Genomic DNA, 24,091 nt, shown 5'->3' on the forward strand with positions numbered 1-24,091 from the left:
ATTTTCAGCAACCTTATAAATAGCGCATAGCAAATATACATGCTTCGCGATATCTCAAATATCGTAGCAACTGGAACATGGGGCGGGCTGGTGCAGCACATTCAGTTGCTTGAAAACATCACAAACGTGAGATTCAACTGGGTTTCAGGTGAGTCTCTCGACAAACCAAACATCGCAAATTAGTTTGCAAATGAGTGTATATTCTCTAACTCTTGAGCTGTTCGCTCTCAGCGCAAGGCATCTGATCGATTACGATAATTTTCGGCATCCTATTTTTGGCCAGGATATGATGCATCACAACTCCGCCAATTGTCCTCGCCGGTTGGTTTCCCAAGCTGGCACCTCGATTCATTGCGACAGGTGTTCTGTTGTAATCAGGATAAATTGATTTCTGACGGTCGCCACTGAACAAGGGACGATGACATCAACGGTCCTGAAATAGGCGAATTCCGAGACAAGTGTATGTTCCATTGGATGGTTTGCCCCTCTAGTATCCCCATTCATCATTTGGCACGCATGCAGGACACCTCACTTATCACCTCACTTATCAATTTGAACCACTGGGCATTCTGCCCAAGTAAGTCGTATGTCGCGGTGTATCCTGTCTGTGCCATCACGTGGCTCTTTACTATCAGCTTCCGTCTCCAGACGCGTGGTGTCATGGGCACCACAACATTGCAATTGAGGTGCTATGGGTAATTATGCCAGATTCCCTCAGACCCAACCGATCGTAGTGACTCTGGAACTTCGCCAATTATCATATCCCTCCTAGCTCTTAATACGCCTTCCATCAAAGGAGGCGGCAGCACCCTTCCGTAACGCAGGACCCTACCGTTTCAGTTGCACCAACCTCCCGGGCTCCACTTTAACGGCGATTTCATTGGAACCAATCATGATCATGGGGGCCTCCTGTATAGCCACTGGTCATGGCCGCCGATCCGCCGGGTGGTACGCCTCGAATATTAAAGTCATAATAATGCAACCGGAGAGATAAGTGCTCCAGCATTCCGCGAGGATCTCTGATGGTCCTGATCCACCCTACAAATTTGCGGTCGGTTTCGACATGAGATCTTCGTCCCACCAGGTGTGACCCCAAGTGTCATTGGCCCGGACAATCGCTTAACATGCTTCCTCAATCGTCGAATACTTCTGCTCTCCATTGGTCGGGAAAAGACCAGCTTATCCGGTTATTAGTTTCCTGTGCTTTATGTCTACCCCGACACTAGCGTCCGTTGAAACAGTGAACATCTATTCGGAACTGGTCGGCTGCTGATCTGTATCTGCGCCTTGACACACTAAAAAGCCTCATGTGCTTCCGTGATCCACTCGAAATTCCGGTTCTGTCCTAGCAACTCCCAACAGTAAAGCAATCGAGTGGAAATCCTTGACAAACCGACTGTAGTATACTGCTCATTCAGGCAGAGAAGGGTTGAATTTGGAGCAGCACAGATCTTGAGCTTCGCCAGCTCTTCTGGCCGTGAACCAACCACTTGTGGCCCACTTAACGCCCAATGAGTATCAACGAACACCATGCCGGCTATGGTTGAATAAACGGACGGTAAATCTGGTTCTAGCCGTCCCTTCTGTTGCTGAGATTTTTGATTACATCAAGCACTCCCGATATTTCACGGTGTTGGGCTTGCGTTCCGAATGCTGGCAACTGTCTGTCAATGCTCTGAGAATACGGTGCTCACGGCTGAGAATATCGTATAGTGATTTGAAAAGATGCCGCTTGTTTTGTCTGAGGCACGATTCACATTTTCCAAGGATCAGATGATCGATGTCGATATTTTTCTCAATCTTAGGGCAACCACGGATTATGCGCACTTGAAATAATGTGCTCCCAACTTTCTCTGCTTTATATCTGGGCTGATCAGAGGATCGTACTGCACGGACCTGTCGAATTGGCGCATTCAGTGCATTGACAATCCGTCGAATTTCAGTCGGTATCCCCCAATGCTGTCACCGCTTACGCACACTGTTTGCATTCAGGTTCGCTCCCTTTCCGTCTCAGTCATACACCTGCACCTGTATCAGTCAGTCACAACTTCCTCTTCCTGTCTATCTCGATGTATGTATGGTGTTCTGTGTCACTACGCTTATAGCAACTTACTCGGGAATAAAACAGCGACTGAATGTTTATTATTTACAAGTGGTCTAGTACGAGGACACTGATTCTTTCAGTGGCGACTCATGCAACATTTTTAGCAGCGGCCGGTTTGCGCATGCCTCTGTAAATCCGCCTTTATTGGGAGCGAGCTGTTCGTCGAGTTGGACCACTTTGTTCTCCAGGTCCTCCACTGTTTAACCATCCCTGTTCTCCTGCAACTGCAACGTGGCCAGTGTTGCCTGAGCCAATTCCCCTTCCAGATGCACCTTGTATTCCACACTCAGTTGGCCAGTTGCTGTTGATAACAGCTCGATTATCCCTCTAGAGTATTCGTTCGTTAACGATGCATCAAAAGAAGAATGGCATTCCGGGAGCGCCGAGATACTTGCAATGGTGACTGAGATAATAAAATGATGAAGGAGAACAACTACCGGACATCTTCACAGTGGTCCAGACGTTTTTGATGCCGTACGATCTCAGGTTACGCGTGAACTTTGAACCGGGCAAATCTCTTAAAACATCATGATATCCAGCCCAAAGACATGAAGCGGTCTAACCCAGGTTTATACAAATACACTATAGATCCAGTTGCGAACTCACCCTGTTTGGAACCTGATTGCTTTATATTCATTCCTTTAACCATTATTCCCCTGTTTTAATATTTCAGATGCTGTACACATACGTCAATTCGAACACATTCGTGTTACTTGCTACGCTGTGCTGAAATCTGGATTTCTGGTTCGGCTGGTTATACCAATATACGTCCGGAACACAGTTCCCCCATTTCACCTTCGGGATTCGAACAGTTCCTCAAGCCTGCCGAAACGGAACCAGTAAATGTTAAACTCAGCTGCGCAAAATGCAGACAATTATTCGGAACGGTTCGACAAATGAAGTCTCACATTTTCGCGACTTAACCACCGGGCTGTCTGGAGCAGTCTAGAGGAAATGATCTCACTCGAATAGGTAGCATCTGCTAGTTTTACCATGATTTTCGTTGTAATCAACTTTAGTTTGTCCCGGGAATTTCGATTGGGTCAAATATCATGCTCCTGCATACGGTGTTCTAGATATACTCGGGAGCGGCAACGTTTAGGTTATTTATCCTTGGGACACGAATACTACCACGCGCAATATGGCATCATGAACCAACTCATTAATGAAGAGAATTCTGAAACTTAATTTAGTTTACTTCCCAGTTGTAATTGACCATTATATAAGGACGATTTTTTGGTTATGATGAGTGCCGACAAGACGTAGTTAATATGAGGATGAGGGTATTCTATGTATCAGAAAGGTGCGAATTCTGAAGGTAACCCTAGAATGGTCGGAACCTATTGAGACCATAAAACTCCACTGTCACACACTCGCTTGTTTGGAATAAGGGTGTTATGTAACGTTCCGGGCACAAGGTTCAGGATTGGGAAAAGCAGTTGAATATAACAGCAACATTCCTATTATCTTACTCCAACATTTATTTAAAGACGAAATGCAGCTGAACGGTTCCACAACTTGGAGGCAGAAACCTGCTTCAATCGATCGGTAAATTGTGTGTAACCGAAGTAACTGGATTGCCATCTGAATTGGGGTTTTCGCTGGATGCCCGACCTCTGATGTTTTGTATGTCGTAGGGTGCCAGTGGTTTGCCGGATGTTCCTTTAACCATTATTCCCCTGTTTTAATATTTCAGATGCTGTACACATACGTCAATTCGAACACATTCGTGTTACTTGCTACGCTGTGCTGAAATCTGGATTTCTGGTTCGGCTGGTTATACCAATATACGTCCAGTACACAGTTCCCCCATTTCACCTTCGGGATTCGAACAGTTCCTCAAGCCTGCCGAAACGGAACCAGTAAATGTTAAACTCAGCTGCGCAAAATGCCGACGATTATTCGGAACGGTTCGACAAATGAAGTCTCATATTTTCGCGACTTAACCACCGGGCTGTCTGGAGCAGTCTAGAGGAAATGATCTCACTCGAATAGGTAGCATCTGCTAGTTTTACCATGATTTTCGTTGTAATCAACTTTAGTTTGTCCCGGGAATTTCGACTGTGTCAAATATCATGCTCCTGCATACGGTGTTCTAGATATACTCGGGAGCGGCAACGTTTAGGTTATTTATCCTTGGGACACGAATACTACCACGCGCAATATGGCATCATGAACCAACTCATTAATGAAGAGAATTCTGAAACTTAATTTAGTTTACTTCCCAGTTGTAATTGACCATTATATAAGGACGATTTTTTGGTTATGATGAGTGCCGACAAGACGTAGTTAATATGAGGATGAGGGTATTCTATGTATCAGAAAGGTGCGAATTCTGAAGGTAACCCTAGAATGGTCGGAACCTATTGAGACCATAAAACTCCACTGTCACACACTCGCTTGTTTGGAATAAGGGTGTTATGTAACGTTCCGGGCACAAGGTTCAGGATTGGGAAAAGCAGTTGAATATAACAGCAACATTCCTATTATCTTACTCCAACATTTATTTAAAGACGAAATGCAGCTGAACGGTTCCAAAACTTGGAGGCAGAAACCTGCTTCAATCGATCGGTAAATTGTGTGTAACCGAAGTAACTGGATTGCCATCTGAATTGGGGTTTTCGCTGGATGCCCGACCTCTGATGTTTTGTATGTCGTAGGGTGCCAGTGGTTTGCCGGATGAATCACATTTCTTATGATAGAAGGAAATGGTATGACTACTGCCCTCTCATAAATTCGCAACACAAAAGTTAACGGGAAGGAAAATTCGTGCTTCTTGGTTTGCTTGTCGCCAATTCCTTGCAGTGAGTAGAACAATTTACGAAATAGCGACTGACGATGTATTTCGTGCTGGTGTTATGTAGTGGCTGCTCCGGCTAGAGCGGATGTAACCTGGTTCCACGCAGCAAATAATTCATTGCAGTGCAGGAATATAATTATACTGTAATCCACATTTCACTCACAAACTTCCATCGCAGTCTGTGCGTTGACAGTTCTGGTTACATGCAGATGGCCTGTCCAGTACGAAGTGATTTTGTACGTTAGTCCCAATACAGTTATCCGTGAACTTGTGAATCAACTGTTACACGGCACCTACTCGGTGACGTTCATTCGTCTTAGATTTATTCGTCTGCGATTTGCAATCAACCTTGCTTAAATCGAACATGAGATTGTATGCCTATCAAATAGAACCTAGAAATGTAAGACATGCAGTGGGATGCTGAAGGCTGTTCAGCAATCTTATGGGTGGCAGGTCATTTCGAGAATAGTTGTACAGATTTTGTTGTGTAAAAACCGCGTGACAAACCGACATGTTTTGTCTCCTGGCGAATTATTGGTCAGTTCCTAAGCAGGCGTTCATCCTCCCCTGGTAATCGGTCTGTCCATTGTTCTGATTTCTCTGCTGATTTCTACGGCGTATCCAGAATTTCTTCCTTGGAGTACCTGGATAATGATTCTGGACTAGATACTTTTGGCTTGGTGTCGATCCCTTCCCGTCTCACGCGAACGAACATCAACCAGTTCATGAATCTGTTACAACATCATCAGGTTGAAAATGTGGTAAGAGGACAACTGCCCAAAACAGAAAATTCCAAAAGACTCCTCACCATTCTTATTGATAGAGAAAATGAGGCCTTCCCAAAGACCTCACCTAATTATAGGATAAAGTTTTAAAGAGCTGCATGAAAACATATTCAAAGTCGATGGGGCTAAGTTTGGTAATGCGTCTCTATTAAGGATAAAGTGATCACGAGAAACATTGAAATTGGAGCAGTGTGTTTGAGTCGACAGACGACACAAAACTGTTCAACCTGTGTCCGCCGACTGGCATACTCTTTCGTCTTGTGCCCCTCTCGTGCAATGGTACGTCATATATGTGAGGCGCCTTGATATCATCACAAGTCCTGAGAATGCCCGATGTTTGTGCCCAAATGCTTTTGTTTTATACAGAACGATATTTGATTGGCTAGCTTGATGGAAGAACACAGACCGTGTTTCGCGACGATGGCAAATCACGATATGGAACAGCTGCAATTCATTTTATTTTGGTAAAATCAGGCAACAAGGGGCGTGTCCGTTAGGAACAGATATTTTGGACAGATTCAATGAGGGCTTCAGCCTCGTATCCGGCTTTGCACATCTTCATTAAGTGAGTTGTATTCTGGGCTACCTCGAGGATCTGAAGACAGATACATAACAGGGTCTCAGCTAGGAAGTCAGTCTAATCATGGAAGCGAATGATTCGCAGCGAACAAGAAAGACATAGGATCCTTGATTTTGAACATACGTTTGTACTAATGACTGAGAATGCTTTCAAACGAACAGGAAGTTGTGTTCACACTAGATATCTCCTAACGACCACCAACAGGCTTCAATATTCTTGTAAAGAACTGGACATTATGCTTCACAGTGCAGAAGATATTCAGTGAGGCACGCTGAATGTCAAGTAGATATTTGGCCCGCGATTAAAACTGGTATCTGTGAGAGGGTTTGGTGAGCATCGGGATCTCTGAGTTTTGGATTTTTCGAGGCGTTTTTATATATATATGCACGATGTTAGCGAAGAATACGCGAAATTTTCCAGCTACGTAGCAGATGAGTGAAACTGCGTGAACGCTACGAAATGAAATACGTAGTAAAACTATAAACGGTTTCGCCCGTCTTTAGGCTCATCATGTAGTCGCAGTCTCAGAGTTTCCATCAATCGTATTTTCTACTTGAACCCGACAGATTTTGTCAAAGGCCTCGCTTGTAAACGTATTTGGTGTCGACAGTGGACACAAGTGAACCGCCAATGATGGTTTGCTTCCACTGTATGATCATTCAAAACGCACTGCTGATGGGGTTACATGAAGTGCGCCTACCTAATGAGCCCGAAGAAAAGCGAAACAGGGGGTCAGCTGTCTAAAACTTTTCAACAACCTTATGTGTATTCTAGTTTATGCAGATAATCCAGCTGTGTCATTAGCGAAGTGTTTGAATTGGTAACCAACGTCCGTGATAAGATAGGATTCTGGTTGCAATGGCCGTCGATCGTGAATGTGGAGGAAGGGAAACAGATCGAGACTGAATTAGGAATTTGAAATCAGTCAGGCAACATGGTTTGTTGATAATCCACCTAATTTATAAAAGTTAGTCATCCTTACAGCGAAGAGTCTGGGTTTATTCTGTTAACCAACATCCGAAATTATATTAGATCGTATGAAAACCGACGAACCAGTAGAAGACCTGCAGTTTTCATTGGAATTCCTCTGTGCAGAATGGTTTTGAGGTTTCCAAAAATATTGGAGGCTACTTGGAATAAATAATGGTATGGTATGCTTTTTAGGCAGCCGTGACACCGGTGGCGTTTTTGGGCGTTTGTCTCCGATGAATTCTAAATACTGAAATTACACGGAGAATTTCTCCTCTAAGGAAACAGTGTAGAAAAGCACATTACCAGTAGTCCAGAGGCCAAACCCTAGTGAGTCATACGACGCAATTGCTGTGCATCCGTCGCATTTCAAGCAAAGTGCTTGCAGGTAGAATCGAACGAGATTTGTAAAAAAGGCCTGGTCTTGTTGATCGGAAGGATGGATATATACCACCCCATATGGAATAAGTCAACAGAGATTTGAAGGTGGTTGTCAAACTATTAAAACCACTATACAGACTCAAAGTAAGATGGAGGTATTCGTATAAACTGACCCGTATTCAATAGTCATGGGCATCGTCTTGGGCTTGTCTTTCTACATTTACACCGCACCAATTGTTCCAGCTTTCTCTCGGTAGGACATTTATTTTTTCGGTAAATGTTCCTCAAAATTGTGCGTTTTTGAATAACAATCCTAACAACTCCAGCCTGATTTACAGGCAAGATCATGCTTCTTTATATTCCCTAGCAGTGTTGAACACAGGGACCATTCACAAACAAGGGAAACCCTCTTCGCGACTGTCCTGTGTCACTTTCTGGGAGTGCCACAATCATTGCAAAGGTGACTGCGATAATGAAATGATGAAGGCGAACAAGTACCGGACAGCTTCATACTGGTTAAGACGCTCTTGAAAACGTACGTTCTCGGGTCACGTGTAACGCTTGAGCCGGGCAGCGCAGTTAACCCATGACGACATTCGTTCCGGACAGCGGGTGGCAAGGGGATAACAGACCTCCGCTGACTAGAGTACTTTGATGAAACACTCTTACCAAAGTTTATACAAAGACGCTAAACAGCCAGTTGGGAACTCTCACCCTGTGATGAACATGAATGATAGCTTTTCATTGGTCTACCCATTATTCCCTTGTTTTGATAATCCCGATGCTGTACATATACGTCAATTCAAATATATACGTGTTGCTTGGTACGCTGTGCTGAATTCTGTATTTCTAATCCGTCCGGTTATACCAAAATACGTGCGGAACTTAATTCTCACATTTTGCGTCGGAATTTGAAGAGTTAATCATGCCAGCCAAAACAGAACCATTAAACGTTCTTTCAGCTGCGCGAAACGCAGACGGTTATTCGTAACGGTTCGACATGTGGTGTCCTACAAAATCTGATATTGATGATAAGAACCTCACGACGTATTTTGCTGGCAAGGATGCGTTCACTTTTATATAGAATTTATTATATTCTGATTCTTCAAACGATAGTTGCTACAATGCGCTGAAAAAAAGTTCCTCAGCACTTCAAATCGATCAACTTCGTAGCAGCCGAAAGAGCTTGGTGCAATATGTTGCCCCGCTCTATAGGCTTACTCCATAACACTTCAGATTGTTAAAAATTCCGATATATCTAAGTCATTTCACACATACCATCAGTGGCCTTAGTGAAAATGGGTTATGATGGAAAATATCTAACAAGATTTTGAGCTAATGAACACCACGTTGCGACATGAACGTCCGATTTAAGTGAAAGATCGAAGGTGCTATTGATGTGAGCAACACATTTGCCCAGAAAGTTCATTTGCTGGGTGTTTAAGTAAGAGTAATTTTGAGATTGTGGCTCGCCTTACGTGACGCCGTGTTTGATTGCATTAGTTAGCAACGTATGCATATTTTTGCACACGCTTGATTCCGTGCATGAAGAGGTCAACTTGCCTGCTGAATTGTGAGGCGGCGCGTCCGGATTTCATCGAATACCGCCTGGAAACGCATGAGCTGATCCCTCTTGGACAAGAATTAAATGCATTATTCAAGTCATGAAATCTTTTGAATAGTGCAAGCAGGCGTGAATAGTGTGTGAACTTGTCGATAGCATGATAAGTTACGACACCTTCAGGACCGTCATTTATTTGATTAATAACATTTTGTAGCTTGTGTTTGCAGTTAGAGGACAAAATCACGAATACTCTCAGATTCGGGTCGAATAAGCCAAATGAATTTCGCTCTTTCTGTGGCCGCAAAATTGGTAGGCTTAAAATTAATGAGAATGAACTTATTTAGAACATCGAATGTGCAATCAATCGGCACCGTGGGGAATGATAAATTCTCCACAAGAGCATACGCATCCTTCGCAATGTAGTGCAGAATATAAGCTGCCATCCAGATCCGACTTGGTAATCCTGAAGCGTTCCAAATAATCCTCCACCTACCGTGCAGTTGAATTTACTCTCAGTGATTCCAATTCAGATAACATTGTGATGAAGAAAAAAAATTCCGGATCGCGACGCCAAATGTGATAATTGGAATAGTGGTAGGTATCATAACTACCGAATGTACGCGTAGTATAGAAGTCCGAATATGACGAACGAATATCGTATATTCTCGAATATCGCGGGCGTGCCATCAATCGCATCGTAAAACAAGGGCATATATAAATACACTAAACATAATGAATGGAATAGATTCAAAGTTCACCACACTTGGCTGAATGACACAAAAGACGGGTGGAAATAAACAACCAATGTTCACCGGAACTCAACAAAATATCATCAGTTTGTAGAGCCTTTTCGGTCCCTAGCTGCCATGCCATCTGAAAGTTGTACGAGGGCTGGAATACTGCCAGGTTGCCCAAGCCTAGACAGGGGAAGTCGAGAGGCGGTGGCCAGGTTCGAACAGCGGATCTTCCTGTCAGTAAATTCGCGCTCTACCCAGTTGGGCCGTCCAAAACTCACTGTCTTGAACTCCTACACAGCACATCAAGAAGCAGTGTATGCTTGTATATAGTTAACGGTGTTTAGGAGAGTGAGAACACGGTGTACACACCGTAAAGCAGCACAACTTGAGGTAGAAAAGCGACTTAGGGATAGGGGATACAGGATTGGTTTAAGTAAGCAGCACCTAAGAAGGTTATTGTTGGTAATATCAAAGCCCAAATACCAGTGCCCAATCCGCAAGATATTCCTCTTTACTTGAGAGTCCATCTGATAAATTGATTACGCTGAAACTGCTAGCAGGTGACCTACTTTCATCTGTGGTATTACCAGAACAGCGATTCGAAGAAAGCAATTTCCCAAACTTACATACTCGGTTGACCTTGCACTGTGTATGTTCACCTAAATTTACTTAATCATGGAGTTGTTGAAAACCCTTCGACAGCCCACGACGTGCTTCGCCTTTGCAGTTCGGGCGCATAAGATAGGTGAAGTCCTCGACCATAAGTTCTGACTGAACCAGAATTGGACTGTAATCGAGAAATACACTCATTTGCAAATCATTTTGGATTTCACGAGAAACTAAACTGATATCATATATCTTCAAATGAACGTGCTGCACCCTGGCCGCCTCATGTTTCAGTTGGCTTGACTTTCGAGGTTTCGCAGTAGATTTTCGTAGAGGATACTACTCACAAGGTTGCTAAACAGCGGCCATTCCATGCAAAACAGGGACATCTGAAGTCAGCAAAAGGCTAATGAATACGGCCAACATCAGAGTAGCATTGCAGAAGGGAAAGTCTTTACGCTCGGTTTTGGTGCATTCGAAGGATCGGCTTTCGGTTGATAGGACTAGGAACTGTGGAAAATAAAATGTAACGATTGCACGAAGGTTTATATAGGTTTGCAGACAGCCGGGCTATTGCACATCAGAGAATATGCGTTCCATTTTTGGACAACTGAGAAACATGGATGAATACTAGGCGATAGTCGAAGATCCGGCAATGGAAGGATATGCACTAGATACTGGGCTAGGAAAGATTTAGCAAATGTGGACATCCTGGGGCGGGTTTGAGATTCACACCACAGCGCTTTGGTGTGGAGGCGGTGGAAATCGCCAAGGATCCCAGCGTGAATAAAATGACATGGGTAGAATTTGCAAACGTGTGAAATGCTGTCTTAGATCAGCCTAGTTGACACGAGGCTGCGTGGAGGTAACAGCAAAATGGTCTGTGTCTAAATGTACAAAATCCAACCAGAGTTAGATCCAGTTTTTCACCCCCTCGCCTCATCCCCAAACCAGTGGTCACGGAAACTTTAATGAACACAGATAAACGAAGTCTGTGAATGACCCAAGAATAATTCTACACTAAGCTAAATAAGATTAAATAAAGCACGCAGAAAAAATCCAGATCCATCACGAAGAATAATCCTATCCCCTTAATCAATCTGCCGTAAATGTTAGTCATCCCCGCTAACCAACAAACAGTAACATCACGCTGAGCACCCAGCACTGATCAAGTCGGCTAGTCATAAGAAATCTCACGGAGTGGTTCCCTGACTGGCCTAAAATCAAAATGAACTACATACTCACTCACTTGGCTTGACGAAGCTTTTGCAAAAAGTTGCCCAGCAAAAAATCCGCCGATTGTTTACCAAACCTCTCCGAAACGATGACCCTCAGTCGGTCTGGAACCTTTTCTAATTGATTTGTCAATAAACTTATTTTCAGCTGCTGAGAACCGGGATTCATGGAGGTTTAAGCTACATGGTCGGTATCGACATACATATTATCAGCAGAGCAAACGCTTGCTCTTCTGAAATCTGCGCGGTTGACTCTTCCTGGAGATGCGGGGAATTTGGCAGTTGTAAGCGCTTCTCGGCTTGGCGGTATAGACTGGCTTTACTGATTAGGCGCAATCTTAATTTGGACTGTCCCAACCTCTTTGTACTGCCAGTGAATGGAAGAAGGCCTTTACCAAATGACCTATTACAGACCAATGAACAATGAAGCTAAACTCTAATTGGCATCTTAGTTACAAAAACTGGACACCGATCTTCTCTCGAACGAATCCTCTGGAACTTCCCTCTAGATTCATGAACTCCACGCATTCATTGGACAAATCCGAAAAAATGTTACAAAGTGGCTCCTGGGATTCCCAAAGAGAGCTCATTTTCTCAATAAATGCAAAGCAAAATTCTACGAATAGCACTTACTACTCGCGTGCCTCCCCGTAATTATTATCACAATTACACCAACAATTCATAAGTAGATTAAAGGAAGACTAGTTTTATAAGATGACTGAAACTTCCCTATGATATGTCCTCACTCGAGGAGCCTGTCAACACTATGTGACTATGTGATTTGGTTTGTGTGTGTGAAGGATGATTGGCGCAATATCCAGTCTAACTGAGATCTTATCGCACTACTGATCAGCAGTTCTCGGCCCAACATTCACCTGGTTGTTCGGTGGGAGCATTAAGGACGATCACTAGACCGATCTGGTGGAGGGTTTCGTCCAATAAAATGCAACAGATGATTTAAAACACATTCTTGAAGTTTTTCGCATGAAAAAGCATAAAAGGCTTGATTCGAAACACAGACAGTGATTTCGAGCCTCAACCGCTTAATCATCCTGAGCTCCTAAACCAATAATGATTCAGGAAGCAATTTTCTACGCATGGGATGAAGTTTGATTTTGTTCCTGGAGAGAAACTGACATGAACGCGAATGAAATCGGTTACCAAACATAATTTGCAGCGTCTCCAAATTGAGTTAGTTTCAAAGGAGACTTGTGAAAATCTGCCATCATTGCAAGAGGTTTTGGGCTACGAAAAAACACAATTTCTAAAACTCTACACACAACGTCTCTATGCTTAAACCAGGGTCTCATGACTACGGGTCGGTCGTGGTTAATGCTCGCTCAGATATCGGGAGTTTGGTGGCATTCATTTGTGTGATTTTTGCCGCCATTCTGGAGGAGACTGAAAGTTTATGCGAGAGAGCCTTGTCTCTGGACGTGGATTTATCGTTCTGCAAAATTGATAAGGGCTCGGCAACGAAACTTCAACTGAATCATCGTGAACTACTTACAATGCTTGAGTCGAATAAGTGGATGCATTCGGGTATTCGGATTCGGACATCAGCATGGTTTCCAAAATTTCCGTAACTACATTGATGACCGCTGCCAGTTAAGTTATCGCAAAGCCTTATATGTGCTAACTAATTTATTTCATGTGGCATTAGTTAGGTATCGCACCGCTGACGGTGTGCTCCGTTTGACGATTTTTAGATCAGCCATCTTTGGGCAACATCATATTGCAACGTGTCAACGCAATATACACAAAAGCTTGCTTGTGAAATCACATTGTTTCTTCGTATATCGCATTAGCTTTGCACCGTTTGAAGTCATCCTCTTTCCCCTGTCCCACACATTATACAGTGCCTCGGCAGTGAAACGTTGGACAAAGTTCAGTGACTTGATGAACTTCAGTGATGAGGTGAATTAGGAACCTTTGTGAACATAGAAAAGATTTGCTTTGTGAGAGAACTTGTTACAATCAAAGTCCACATTTATGCTACCTGTTAAACCCGGGTAAAGGTCATTTTTGCCTCATTCCCTCCTCCGCTTAGAAAATTCAAGACTGAAAAGCTTATCCTTCAATTGATAATTTAATCATTTGCTTACTTCTCAGAAGACACTGCGTCCTACGCTGAGATGTTAGGAAACACCATAAACGTGAGCGCCTTCGAGGTTAAGCGAGATCTTATACGTTTCAGAAGGGCTCGATAAAAATCGGTAGTCTGTATTTCGGAAAAGTTTTGCTTTTGACACAAAATCTTCTTCAGGTCAAATAAGCAGGTGGCCAAATTGGTCAGGTCGTAAGACAGGCTCGAACCTATCAGTGAATCCTCTTCAGATCGTCACACCAGATCAGTGTTGAGTGTTCATTCGGGCTCTTGTCGCTTACTGGGGTTATCCAAATCTTACTTTGTTGGATTGAAGGAATTTCAAATGAATTCTGATCGGAATTGTTTCGTCAGTCTTCCACTTTCGGGTGCTTCCATTGATGATTCACCTCGGGTGCCACTGGTAGATTTTCCTTGATATTTTCGGGTTGTGCGTGCTACCAGAATTTAGTTTCAGCGACTGCCTTCAGGTCAAGGGAAACTCAGAACTCGATTAGTCTTTACTATGAGGATTGCATACCAATACTTGTCAGCTCGAATGACCCAAAACCGTTCTCCACATGCTTGGAAGTTCAACGATTTCCATTCTGTTAACACTAATATACGTGGTGAATTCTTCCGCCTGGGCTATCATTCTCTGTGAAGTGGACCGTGGACCTCGCCTCAAAAACTTCAACATTTTCTAAATATATTTTTTGTCCCGTATTGAGTGCGTTTTCCGCAATTGACAAGTCTTTCAGTAACGCTTGATATTCATGTGCGTTCCTCGGCGGTCCGTTAGTTTTTCTACCATACTCTCGGATTCTGATGTGTAGTTCCCTGGTCGTCTGTCCTGGTGCAGGCGTTGTACTTATTTTCGCAGAGGAAGTCCTTGGTTCTGTTTGCCGGGAGGCCATACTTCAACTGCATTTGTGCTGAGTGCAGTATTTTCCCTATCTGGAAATCTACACTTATGTTGGCCGTGTTTAGAACTCTTCGAATAACCTCGGGATGAATGCGGTCCTGAACACTTCCTAGTTAGTTTTCTCTACCGGTGCCCACATCACTCGCAATTGACGCCTAACCAACCTAGCTAGATATCAGTGCCTAAAATGTTGTTCTTTACTTCAATTTTGGTCGCCGTTTCATCAAAGTCTCATGTGCACAGGGCCCTTACACGCTTAAACCTTAATGAGGAAACGCTAGAGAATGGATGGTCAGTCGAGTAGCTTTAATCTGCCCCAATGTCAAGTGGCTGCTCGCAGACTGTGGTCCTTAGTTCCCCCATCTTATGTGTCATGCATTCTAAAAAGGCCAATGCAAACCAACTTCACTACTCCATAATAAATTGGATCCGTGGACTCAGTTCATTCAGACAGTTGTAAAACTCACTAACCTTCTCTCATTTCATCATGACAAAATTGTCATCTACATACGGCTAGAATATCTTAGATGGTTATGAGAATCCGGTTTTATTTCTCCGTTCAATTATTTCCGTAAATATAGTTGCTCAAACTGGTAGTATTGGACAGATCACTCCTGAACCTTGTACTTGAGTATAAACCACCGAGCCGAAAACGAAGTAGGTGGGATTCAGATATGTTTTGTACATTCCACTATTTCATCTCCCGTAGGCCTTGTCCGTCCTGAAAGCAATGGTGTCTGCTAATAACTGTCACTTGCCTGTTGCTGAAGAGCCCCCTTTTGGAACATTTGAACTAAAGCAATTCACATCGAAACTTACAAAAATATCATCTAGTTCAATGAGGACACCCGCTACTTGGTCGGCGAAGTCATGTGAATTCCTAATGTAAGGACTAGATTTTCCAGTGAGTGGCTTTAGAACAATTGCCAAGAAGTTCATGCGGTAAAGAACCTATTCAGTCCGTTATGTGTTGCACCACAATGTTTGGTTTGTGTAATTTTGGGAGACCATACAGTCGGAAGAATCTCAACCGCTTTATTCAGTCACTCCCTAGAAGAAGCCTCGATGATAGATGGGGGAATCGACATTTTCATCCTGTGTGCAACAACCCAGCATTTAGCAATAACCCACGGATTGCCAAAGTTGGAGTAAGTCGCTTGTTAGGTGGTCGTATCTAGCAGTTCAAAGCGCAATGCATTACGATCCCACTGGCCAGTGCAACGCAAAGACAATGACAGTTTTGCGATACCAGTTCACGGTTATTCTCGTTATCGCATTCGGGGATTTTGGGCAGCGTTTCAGACAACACAGTCACACGTGTAAACCAAAGTTCCTATTGAAATATAGCATTCGATAGGACTTGATCTGTGCGTTATACGATTATCTGTAGTCCATCGATTGTCTAGGCAGTATTCGCCGAAATCGCGTTGGCTCTGATCAATTTCAGGTTATCTTGTCGCAATCGGTCTATTATTTATCATATTCAAAGTTGTTCCATTCAGGCTGTCCGATGGAATTTAGCTATAACATGATTGATCAATAAATATTTTGATGAGCGTTTCCACTCAGTGAAGGTAAGCGTTTGATTAAAATGCCCAGGAAAGCCCCAAAACTTCGGGTTGGACTCCCTTGAGAGAGTGTGTTAAAATTCCTCGCGCAGTCCACAGGAATACCAGGGAAAGATTCAGCCTCAGGTTTTCATTGTGTAAAAAATGGTTGGAATTTTCTGTGGAGGTTTCTTCATGTAAATGATGGCATTTTACGCCCAAACGCTGGGGAACACCGTGAATCCGTTTCATTCTTACTGGGAATCATCAGCGGTGCGCATTTTACGAACATCCAGGTAGTGTCGAACCAAACTCTTGACAGTCCAATAAGTGCATTCAGCACCTGACCGTGTTGAGTCCCGACCGGCGCATCGGTAGTGTGATTAGCTCTCACCAAGTTTATACATATTGACGCTCGACCCTCAATAACGTAAAAGCACATTGCACGGTCACGTGTTGAACGCCTACTCGGCTGACCGATTCCGGGGATGAAGTTCCACAATTCCGCTAAGGATCTTTTAAGTGATGCCAAACTGTACCGAAAATCCGCGAATCAATGTACAGCAATTTCATTCTATTTGGGAATCATCACCAATGCGCAGCTCACAAAACCCGTATCGAGTATCAGTTGTCTACTACTGCGATCAAAGTAAGAAAAACCATATCTACATTCCGTCAGGTCATTTTCATTTGTAGTGTTTGTAATCCGCTGTCAGATTTACCATTCTTCTTGAACTTGAACCGCACTTTGTAACTGTCGTTCACATTGTATCATGACGTTTGTTTAAATGTTACGAATACACAATTTTCCTGGGCGACCTGCTGACTTCTTGCTGAACGAGCGTATTTACGCTCCGTCGAACTGTTTGNGACTGCTGAACCAGTGGGACTAAATCTCCGTTTGTGTCAACTGTTGAACGTCGCAATAAATCCCTGTGACATTTTTTAGCCGTGAATAATTATCCTACCTTGGAATATATCACTCACACGGAACCATCTGTGGGAAATTTCGTCAAGGGGTATATTTCCTGTCACAGCCAGTTACTGCATTTGGATCGGTGTAGCGGACTATTCGATCAACACATTCGTGAGTTCCCATTTGACTACTCATTTTTTCCTACTGTGATGTTGTGAGTTTGTGTTGGTTACTTTGCTCTTTAATTTATTCGAACACGCTGATAAGGTCCTATTCCGCTTCACATTCGACGATCTAATCTGCCCACAAAAGGACGGTACTCCGAATAGGTCAATTACATGTGCAATTTTCTTAGACAGAGGCTGGTTATCTGGAGCAAGAATTTTTCGACAACTAGGCTCATTAGCACACGAGGTCGGTTTTGACGGGATCTCCTAGAAGGGCGAAATTTGTCGTGGGCTGTCCAAGAATTTTCAGCAACTGTACGAGTAATGTAACTTAAAAAAACAGCACGCTGCTTTCCTCCAAAATCGCACCAACTGGAATACTGAGCAGGTTTGTGCACCACATTCGGCTGAAGCGGACGATCACAAACAAGCAGTTCAAATGGATTCATCTGAGTCTCCTGTCAAAACCGAATTCATGGGCAAATGAGTGAAGTTGTAGAAATCCGTCCTTATTTCGTTCAAATAGAATATGGGGTAGATGAAAATACGGGCAGCGATAACGAAGACAAACCCGATGATGAGCTGTCGTAAGATTTCCGGCAAACGTGTGTGATTTGTGACTTCCAGAATTTACATAATAAATACGCACGCCCCAGAGCCTAGGTTGCTTCCGGTGATACGTCAAAATCAATTTCCTTAGCTAGACAATCCACAGGCTCTGGACCTAGGTGATCAACATCTGACTCATTGATTTCGGGGTGACTCAACGCTCTACTGATTTGGCTACTGCGACATGTATACGGAAAATCTGTAATAGCCAGTTTGCAATTTATGTACTAGTGGATGTAGTGAGGCTTTTGCCGCGGAGGTGTTCACCAGAATAATCGAACTGCGCCTTTGCAGACATTAGGAAAGGAAACCGAAACTCCTTCGTGCACATTGTTTTTAAAAAGAACGTTCCATCTGTTTTCTCGAACTTCTCTGGATATACACTGATTATCAGGCAACTGTAGAAAGGGGTGATCGATATCCGCCATAGCCCAATTTTCTAATCAACCAGAAGAGAGCGCTGCTGACCGTGTATCAACACGAGGAGGTACTTGCCTTTGGCAGGCTGTGTGGATGCACGGATATTTAGCAACACCGTTGGCGCCGGTCTTCTCTTTCGGCCGCCTGCAACTCCTTGGTCGGCGAATGCCCCTACCTGATGAGCCCTAAGTAGGGGAAGCAGGTAGTTGGCTGTCGACGAACTTCCAGCAACCTTAAGAGTAGCGCACTACAAATATACATTATATCACGAAATCTCGAATATCGTAGTGAGTGAAACATGCGGCGGCCTGGTGCTGCGAATTCAGTTGCTTGGAAACATCACAAACGGGAGATTCATCTGGGTTAGTTAGCAACTGAGTGAATATTCATCAACTCTTGATTTTTTCGTTCTCAAACAAGGCCGTCTGCCGTAGTAAGCCGTATCTTTTTATGAATATGACATATCGTGGCACTTGACAATTAGCTTCCTTCTCAAGACGGGCAGCAAAATATCAGAGTCGGTGGATTTCCAGCAAATTATGCCAGATTCCCCCGTGCCCGACCGGTCGGAATGAATCTGGGACGTTTTCAATTGTTTGTTTATTTCTTAGTTCCTAATTTTCATTTCCATCCAGAGGCCTGCCATAAAGGCCGCTCGGAATTGAGGACAGCACAGTTATTGAGGTTTGCTAGCTCGTCTAGTAGTAAACCAACCTCTTGTGACTCCATTTGTGTGCCAGCATTTTCAAAACAGTTCGAGTTGTCTTTGAACAAACGGACCGTTAATCGGATTGCAGCTGTCCCTCCGGTTGCTGACATTCTGGATTCGTCCTCGCACTCCAGATATTTGTCGGTGTTGGGCTTAAATTCCGAATGCTGACAACTATTCTTCAAGGCACAGTACCGAGAGAATACGTTTGAGAATATTTTGTGATTATTTAAACGCATGATGTTTTGTTAGTCTGCGTCAATCACAATACCCTAAACCTAGATGAGCAATGTGATAAGTTTTTCCTACTTAAATCAACCACGGATACTGCGCTATTGACATTGTGTGCAGTCACCTAATCCCTTATTATATACAAGTGGTCGAGTACGAGGATATTAAATCTTGCAGTCTCGGGGCATGAAACAATTGTAGCAGCGGTACATTCGAACGTGCCTCTGTAACTCCGTCTTTATGGGTGCAGCCTGATCAGCCAGTTGGTGCTCTTTGTTCTTCAACTCCTCAACATTTGAATCAACCCTTTTCTCCTGCAACTGCAACGTGGCCAGTGGCGCCCGTGGGAGATGCACTAGGTGTTCTACACTCAGCTGATCAGCTGTTATTCGGAGAATATTTGAGCAGCATGAAGATGTGAAATATGTAAGTAATGCTGATCAAGCAGCGTTGTTGAATTACTCTGTAAAAGAAATAATCAATGGATGCGAATAGACGACAATTTCAAACTTCGAGCGAAGTCTCCTGCATCAAATCCATCAATACGTCACTCCACAGATCGTACTTCTAATTCGGTGGTTGAAAATTTGGGAAATGCGAACCGTGATGGCGGGAGCATTCCATATATCCATGTCCTCACAAGCGAGCGAAGTGTGTTTCATCTGGGGTAATACAGTAGACATTCAACTTGACTGTGAAATCTCTAACTGAAGACATCTCGAGCTACTTTGTCCCAAAGTTTGTCACAGGATTTTAGAACTCATTCCTATCAAAAACATAATTCCACCGTTGGCACACGTAGAGTTGAATGCGTTATTCCGCGGTCGAATCTAACTGCATTATACCCCAGTGTCGTGATACTACCAACAGATATTAACATTCGCGGTATCACAGGACATTCCGTACCATTATTTTGTAGTTGCACGCTTCCCGTGCGATTCCCCCAAGGTACCACTCTATTGGTTTCAACCTCGGGACCATCAATTATTGGATTCAAATTCTGCGATCACTGCGAACTAGCGTCAACTTACCGACTTGTTTGAATGAGAATGAATTCAAACAAATGATTCATAAATGTTCTAAGGCTACAGGTGGCGTGCAATCCCTCAAGGGGAGGCTCGAAATAACAGGAGATCATATGTTTCCTAAGAGATGGATTTTTTCCCTTTTGGCTTAAGTGAACCTGTTCGTCAGGCATCAAATTTGATGTTGACGACAGTATTACTGTCTCCTGTCGAATCATCGAATCGGAAACTCCGATATTCACACGAATAAAGGCTGATGATGGTAATCCGAGAATTTGTGGAGACTTCCAGCCAACGTTTATTACGTGGCTACTACAGCGTACCTGCAATAAGGAAGAGCCCGAATATGTACGGAGGCTTTTATCAGGTTCAAGCATGTTCTCAACAATCGACCTCAAGAATGCCCATCGTGAAAAACACCACTAAGCGAATCCTTTAGTAATATTCCGTGATCGACACACTTATTGAGCTATTATTACACAATATCCTTCTCTTGTGTCTGAATGTTTCACCAGCTATTTATTGACAAGTTAGGAAATACTATAACAAAAGATTTGGACGGTGATGCGACGTATTAGGAAAATTTCACAGAGCAGGCTCCTGGCAAAGCTCCACATGATAAGTGGCTGTCGTAGCAAAACAATTTTCTGTGTTCAATGTAGCTCCTCGTCCTGATAAATGCACATTCGTTTGGTAATGTGGTAGCTCGGATGAGTTTGTTGCTTATTGATCAGATGGCTGTTGATCTGTTCGCCGAGTTTGGCAATTGGCTTGCAAACGTTTCTTCGCCATACGAGGAGACATCATCAGTGCGCAGCTGGGTGGATATTTCTTCCTTGCCTGTGTGTGATTATATAGCAATCAAAGGCTATCTGTTATCCTCTGACGTGATTGTCTACCTGAAGTTTAACGGGTCTAGTAAATTTATTGGTCCGTTTGTGATCATTTTTGCGTTGTGGATAGTGTTCTTTTGTTTTGATTGTTATCCCAACNCGGCTTCTAATTTTAGTGGCTTGTTCTCTCTTGCCATGATTCCCATTGAGTTGTGGTCTGCTATTCTCGAGTCTGATTGGTTGCTTGTACCGGGCGATTTCCTCCACCGTGGTGTCCCTGCATCGGCTCGGAAGTGTTTCGGTAATATAAGCGGAGACTTCGTCAGTGTGCAGTAAGGTGCGCAATTCTCGCTTGCTTCCGTGTGTTTATATAGCATTCAAAGACTAAATGTTATCTTCTGACTTGTTTGTCTATTTGGGATGTAACGACTTTAGAGAATCTATTGGTCCGTACGTGATTCTCTTGCGTTGTAGTCTGTGTTGCTTTGTGTTGATTGGTTATCCCTACGGCTTCAAATTTTAGTAGCTTGTTCTCGTTGGCCTTGATTCGCGTTGCGTTGTGGTTTGCCGTTCTCGAGTCTGATGGGGTGCTTGTACTTGGATTTGGCTTCATCAGTGTTCCCCAGATGAAATTCCTTGGGTATCCTTTTTTCTGAAGCAATATGTATAGGCGCTTCACTTCTTTGATCTTGGATTCTATTGTTCTGCAATGTGTCCGGATCAGCTTGAAAAGTGCCCGAATACAGCTTCGTTTCTGGCAAGTTGGATGGTTGCTGTGGTAGCTGATGATTTGGTCCGTATCCGTCGCCTTTCTGTAGACCTTAGTTTGTAATTGTCCGTTCGGCAATCTGGTGATGAGGATGTCCAGGAACGTCAGTCTCTCTCCAAACATGCCTGTGAAAACACGCCCTTCCACATAGCGCAATCTACCAACCACCAATAAACCATCCACAGCCTTGGATAGTAGCTAGATAGAATGGCCGACGAATGGTTCGACTCATGATTACAGACGCTCACAACCGCATTAGGAAATACGAGAGGATACCCAACGAACATAGGGAGGCCTGCTTTAGGACAATAGGATCAGACCTCGTGGAGCCACTCAGCATGGCGGTAGAACAAAGTCTATCATCCACTGCTTAATAAGAGTTCATTTGCTGGACGTTTAACGAAGAGTTATTTTGAGACAGAGGTTCACTTTACTTGACGGCGTGGGTGAATGCATTGGCTAGTATTGAATGCATCACGAGGTCTACTTGCATGCTGACTTGTGAGGCAGTGCGTTCGGAATTGATGGAATACTACCCGGAATCACATGAGCTCGTCCCTCTTGGACAAGCCCTTTAGCGTTGGCTTATGATGGGTTGTCACACTCACGACGACGTGAAGGAACGCTTTTTTGACGATGTGGCCAAGCTGAAAGAAGTGAGGAGAATGGCTGTGTGAGTTGCGGTGCGCACATCTATCGGAACCACGTTTTATTTTAGGGTGGCTTTAAGAAACTGGCGGCAAAACATTCGACTGATGACCGATTATTTTATAGACTGCATTCTCAACTCCATTCTCACCTTAAGTAACCTTTCATCCTACTTTCAGTTATTTATTTGAGACCAGTCGGATAAGGAAAAGTGAACTACGAACCTGAAGCATGGTAGAGACTCCGCCAAGTTTTTTCGTGTTACTCCCCGGGTTCGGCCACCATCAAGCGTCGAGACTTTGAGGACGAATGCGCCTGGCCTGGGGACTCAACGCTTGTTGTTAACAGGTGTTTGGTCAATGCTGATTCGAAGAATTTGTTTCATACAATACTCGCCATTAAGAAGAAACTACATAAAATCACTCGGTTGCCAGGGTAACGCGAATTACTGACAAAATTCATTCTTCTGCACATCACCAATCATTTCATAGATTTCGCTGAATATCTGTGAACATATCCAACCAAACTCGTTGATGAAACATCGGTCACGTTGCAGAATTAGCTAGCACCCTGAGTTTAGCAGATGGTCAGTGGTGGTCACCCCGGTTCCGTTGGAGGTTGTGACATGAATTCCACGAATAATTCCAATCGGTTAAACAATTCTCTGTTGAACTGATAGGTTGTCAACATCAGCTTGATTATCACTGACCATGTTACAGGCAATCATCAGGCGCTCCATGTGGTTGACCTACGATCCGCGCGCTCCGCTGTGTTTATACAGGCTGACCGCCATTCATCTAAGTGCCTGGCGATGTGTCGAATTGTCTGTCTGTCTATCTGTCTGACTTTCAGTCAGTTTGTCATTTCGCCTGTCTGATGGACTGTTAATCTATCTATCTATCTCCCCATGTATCTCTGTCTCTCTGTCCGTCTGTCTGCCTGGCTGTGTATCTATCTCTCAATGTATATATATATATATATCGAGTCATATGTAGCAAACCACATGGAGAGGCTTCACGTTGTTCGTCGCAGTAACTCATGTTTCCATTGCAAATCATTCTAGTTGAGGTTATTGAATCAGTCATAAATTAACACTGTTTATTGTTATTAACTGTGAGTGTAGGCGTCCACTGAAGTNGTGGCGACATCTTAGAATATCATTGAAATATGGAGTGGTCACTGGGTTCATTAACCATCCAATCCGTACGAAATGACTGTTGATATAGACATTTCATAATACCGAATACCGTGTTGTACACACACTGCTATTGCCCCGTCAATCCGTTGCATCAGTAGATCATATTGACCCTGGAATTTTCAAACTGGAAGATTGTCCATCGTCAGAAATGAACAATAACCTGATAACTATTAGTTAATTATCAACCAACCTAGCGTCTTTTTCCATACCATGAAGAGGCGACCATTGAGAAATGTTTTAGGGCTAC

The sequence above is a fragment of the Opisthorchis viverrini genome (genome assembly GCF_000715545.1).
Source record: "Opisthorchis viverrini unplaced genomic scaffold opera_v5_315, whole genome shotgun sequence".
Lineage (NCBI taxonomy): Eukaryota > Metazoa > Platyhelminthes > Trematoda > Opisthorchiida > Opisthorchiidae > Opisthorchis > Opisthorchis viverrini.